This window comes from Caretta caretta, chromosome 13 (genome assembly GCF_965140235.1).
Source record: "Caretta caretta isolate rCarCar2 chromosome 13, rCarCar1.hap1, whole genome shotgun sequence".
Classification (NCBI taxonomy): domain Eukaryota; kingdom Metazoa; phylum Chordata; order Testudines; family Cheloniidae; genus Caretta; species Caretta caretta.
The window spans coordinates 1,002,163-1,007,205 of record NC_134218.1 but is presented as its reverse complement, the minus strand read 5'-3'; positions in this window follow the sequence as shown (position 1 = coordinate 1,007,205).

The following is a 5,043-nucleotide window of genomic DNA, read 5'->3' as shown; positions in this document are numbered from 1 at the left end:
ACAGGAACGTGTTGAGTGTTTAGTCTATTGAATGCTGGGGCGCGGCTGCCTGCATTAATCTCACATATAGCATCTGTATCCCATAGTATAAGGTAATGCTTGAGCATTGTAAGCCGTTGTAACTGTAACTCTCCAGGCAGGAGGGGACATGAACCAGTGTGAAATGCTGGTCTCCAACAGATGTTATGTCCTGCCCGACAGGGAAGGTCCAGCAACACCAGATGGACTAAAGTGGAACGTTAGAGAGGACTCGAGACTTTGCTGTTTACTCTCCTCCTCCCCTCCCCCATGAAGATGAGTCTTGCAAGCACAGCTTAAATTCAGCCGGAGCCCACCGCAGCAGGACCTCTGGTAAATATTTTCAAACTCCCAGGAGCCCTGGCACCTCCCACAGGGTTTCAGCCTGCAGGAGGCCCCAGGGCTTGTGGTCTCAGCCCTGCAGCGCATGCTGGGGCTCAGGGCTTGAGCCCCAATGTGCACCATGGGGGCTGAAGCCCCGGCTAAAGCCCTGATCCCCAAATGGGGAGATGGGGCTCCAGTAAATAATTGTTGAACTTAAGCCCTGCTTGCAAGTGAATTCCTCCCATCAACTGAGCTTGCAGTTCAAAGCAGAAGTAGAAAAGGGAATACTGTCAAGGAGGAACAGTATCTTTATGCTGCTTGGACTGTGAGAACAAGATTTCTAGGCATAAGCAAAAAATCCCTAGTGCTTTGCTTGGATTAGCCCTAAAGGACATCTACAGCTTGCTTATTGTAGAAGCTTCTGTTATTTTTGAAGCTTAAGATTTGTGTGTGTTTGCCTGCTTTAACCTTGTAAATAACTCCTGTTTCCTTTTCCTAGTTAATAAATCTTTAGATAGTTTATTATAGGATAGACAAGTACTGTCTGTGGTGTAAAAAGAAAAGGAGTACTTGTGGCACCTGTGGTGTGAGATCTAAAGTACACTTGACCTGGGTAAGTGACTGGTCCTTGAACTCAAATATTGCTGTGATACTCAATGTAAGGGACCATGTCACAAAAGCAGGGTCCCCTGGGTGGCGAGACAGACTGGCATGCCCACGGGGACTGTGTGACGCTCTGGTTAGGCTGTTACGGAGCCCAAGGAGGTTGCACTTGATCACTGGTTGGGAACAGTCTGCCCTAAGCTTACTACTCACACTCCTGAGCCACTGCAGGACAGTTCACCACAAACTACTAAGGGAAGTGCAGGATTCTCCATTTCTTGACACCTTCAGAGCCAGACGAGAGGCCTTTCTGGAAGATGCTTTAAGGTATGTCAACACTGCACGCCGAACTAGCATGGCTATAAATGGCAGTGTGAACAGTGAGGCTTAGCTTGGGCAAGCTGAGAGCGCTACATGCTTGAACCCTAGTGTATACATCCCTGCCCGGCTCTCTGCACACCCATGCAACGCCTCCCATGGCTGCACCACTGGTGCTCGCAGCAAAGCATTCTGCCGCCAGAGCCTGGCACCCCGGCCGGGACGGGCAGAGGGGGAGGGCAAGGCTCCCGAGAGTCCCTGCCGCCAGAGCCTGGCACCCCGGCCGGGACGGGCAGAGGGGGAGGGCGAGGCTCCCGAGAGTCCCTGCCGCCAGAGCCTGGCACCCCGGCCGGGACGGGCAGAGGAGGAAGGGGAGGCTCCCGTGACTCTCGCCGCCAGAGCCTGGCACCCCGGCCGGGACGGGCAGAGGGGGAGGGCGAGGCTCCCGAGAGTCCCCGCCGCCAGAGCCTGGCACCCCGGCCAGGACGGGCAGAGGGGGAGGGGGAGGCTCCCAAGAGTCCCCGGCTCCCAAGAGTCCCCGCTGCCAGAGCCTGGCACCCCGGCCGGGACGGGCAGAGGAGGAAGGGGAGGCTCCCGTGACTCTCGCCGCCAGAGCCTGGCACCCCGGCCGGGACGGGCAGAGGGGGAGGGCGAGGCTCCCGAGAGTCCCCGCCGCCAGAGCCTGGCACCCCGGCCAGGACGGGCAGAGGGGGAGGGGGAGGCTCCCAAGAGTCCCGGGCTCCCAAGAGTCCCCGCTGCCAGAGCCTGGCACCCCGGCCAGGACGGGCAGAGGGGGAGGGCGAGGCTCCCGTGACTCCCGCTGCCAGAGCCTGGCACCCCGGCCGGGACGGGCAGAGGGGGAGGGTGAGGCTCCCAAGAGTCCCCGCTGCCAGAGCCTGGCACCCCGGCCAGGACGGGCAGAGGGGGAGGGCGAGGCTCCCGTGACTCCCGCCGCCAGAGCCTGGCACCCCGGCAGGGACGGGCAGAGGAGGAAGGGGAGGCTCCCGAGAGTCCCCGCCGCTAGAGCCTGGCACCCCGGCTGGGACGGGCAGAGGGGGAGGGCGAGGCTCCCGTGACTCCCGCCGCTAGAGCCTGGCACCCCGGCTGGGACGGGCAGAGGGGGAGGGCGAGGCTCCCGTGACTCCCGCCGCTAGAGCCTGGCACCCCGGCTGGGACGGGCAGAGGGGGAGGGCGAGGCTCCCGTGACTCCCGCTGCTAGAGCCTGGCACCCCGGCAGGGACGGGCAGAGGAGGAAGGGGAGGCTCCCGAGAGTCCCCGCCGCCAGAGCCTGGCACCCCGGCAGGGACGGGCAAAGGAGGAAGGGCGAGGCTCCCGTGACTCCTGCCGCTAGAGCCTGGCACCCCGGCAGGGAGAGGCAGGGAGGAGGGCGAGGCTCCCGTGACTCCCGCCGCCAGAGCCTGGCACCCCGGCCGGGACGGGCAGAGGGGGAGGGCGAGGCTCCCGTGACTCCCGCCGCCAGAGCCTGGCACCCCGGCCGGGACGGGCAGAGGGGGAGGGCGAGGCTCCCGTGACTCCCGCCGCCAGAGCCTGGCACCCCGGCCGGGACGGGCAGAGGGGGAGGGCGAGGCTCCCGTGACTCCCGCCGCTAGAGCCTGGCACCCCGGCCGGGACGGGCAGAGGAGGAAGGGGAGGCTCCCGTGACTCCTGCCGCTAGAGCCTGGCACCCCGGCCGGGACGGGCAGAGGGGGAGGGCGAGGCTCCCGTGACTCCCGCCGCTAGAGCCTGGCACCCCGGCCGGGACGGGCAGAGGAGGAAGGGGAGGCTCCCGTGACTCCCGCCGCCAGAGCCTGGCACCCCGGCCGGGACGGGCAGAGGGGGAGGGCGAGGCTCCCGTGACTCCCGCCGCTAGAGCCTGGCACCCCGGCCGGGACGGGCAGAGGGGGAGGGCGAGGCTCCCGTGACTCCCGCCGCTAGAGCCTGGCAGCCCGGCCGGGACGGGCAGAGGAGGAAGGGGAGGCTCCCGTGACTCCCGCCGCCAGAGCCTGGCACCCCGGCCGGGACGGGCAGAGGAGGAAGGGGAGGCTCCCGTGACTCCCGCCGCTAGAGCCTGGCACCCCGGCCGGGACGGGCAGAGGGGGAGGGCGAGGCTCCCGTGACTCCCGCCGCCAGAGCCTGGCACCCCGGCCGGGACGGGCAGAGGGGGAGGGCGAGGCTCCCGTGACTCCCGCCGCTAGAGCCTGGCACCCCGGCCGGGATGGGCAGAGGGGGAGGGCGAGGCTCCCGTGACTCCCGCCGCCAGAGCCTGGCACCCCGGCCGGGACGGGCAGAGGGGGAGGGCGAGGCTCCCGTGACTCCCGCCGCTAGAGCCTGGCACCCCGGCCGGGACGGGCAGAGGGGGAGGGCGAGGCTCCCGTGACTCCCGCCGCCAGAGCCTGGCACCCCGGCCGGGACGGGCAGAGGGGGAGGGCGAGGCTCCCGTGACTCCCGCCGCTAGAGCCTGGCACCCCGGCCGGGACGGGCAGAGGGGGAGGGCGAGGCTCCCGTGACTCCCGCCGCTAGAGCCTGGCAGCCCGGCCGGGACGGGCAGAGGGGGAGGGCGAGGCTCCCGTGACTCCCGCCGCTAGAGCCTGGCACCCCGGCCGGGACGGGCAGAGGGGGAGGGCGAGGCTCCCGTGACTCCCGCCGCCAGAGCCTGGCACCCCGGCCGGGACGGGCAGAGGGGGCGGCTCCGGTAGGTCCCCGCCGCCAGAGCCTGGCACCCCGGCCGGGACGGGCAGAGGGGGAGGGCGAGGCTCCCGTGACTCCCGCCGCTAGAGCCTGGCACCCCGGCCGGGACGGGCAGAGGGGGAGGGCGAGGCTCCCGTGACTCCCGCCGCTAGAGCCTGGCAGCCCGGCCGGGACGGGCAGAGGGGGAGGGCGAGGCTCCCGTGACTCCCGCCGCTAGAGCCTGGCACCCCGGCCGGGACGGGCAGAGGGGGAGGGCGAGGCTCCCGTGACTCCCGCCGCCAGAGCCTGGCACCCCGGCCGGGACGGGCAGAGGGGGAGGGCGAGGCTCCCGTGACTCCCGCCGCTAGAGCCTGGCACCCCGGCCGGGACGGGCAGAGGGGGAGGGCGAGGCTCCCGTGACTCCCGCCGCCAGAGCCTGGCAGCCCGGCCGGGACGGGCAGAGGGGGCGGCTCCGGTAGGTCCCCGCCGCCAGAGCCTGGCACCCCGGCCGGGACGGGCAGAGGGGGAGGGCGAGGCTCCCGTGACTCCCGCCGCTAGAGCCTGGCACCCCGGCCGGGACGGGCAGAGGGGGAGGGCGAGGCTCCCGTGACTCCCGCCGCCAGAGCCTGGCAGCCCGGCCGGGACGGGCAGAGGGGGCGGCTCCGGTAGGTCCCCGCCGCCAGAGCCTGGCCCCGCCGCACCCAGCCTCGTGTCTCACCCGGGCCAGGCCCCAGGGACACCCCAGGGACACCCAAGTGCCCACGTGCCAGGCTCCACGACCCAAGGGCCCTGCAACCTTCGGCTCCACGAATCACCCGCCCAGAGAAGAACCCAGGAGTCCTGGCGGCTAGAGCTCCGCCCCCAGCCAGCGTCCGTGTCTGGCCCCGCCCAGAAGGGAGGAGCCTCCCAGGATTTCCAATAAGGCCACACTACAGATGGCGCCAGGAAGGGAGCGGGCGTCGCTGGATCAGCGCATGCGTATTGTTGGCACCCGACGAGCGAGTCTCGCTTCTGCACATGCGCATTGCCCGCGGCTGGGGTGCGGAGAGAGTCGCGCCTGCGCAGTGTCTGAGTTCGACCGCGGCGCCTGCGCAGTGCCCGGGGCGGGGCGGC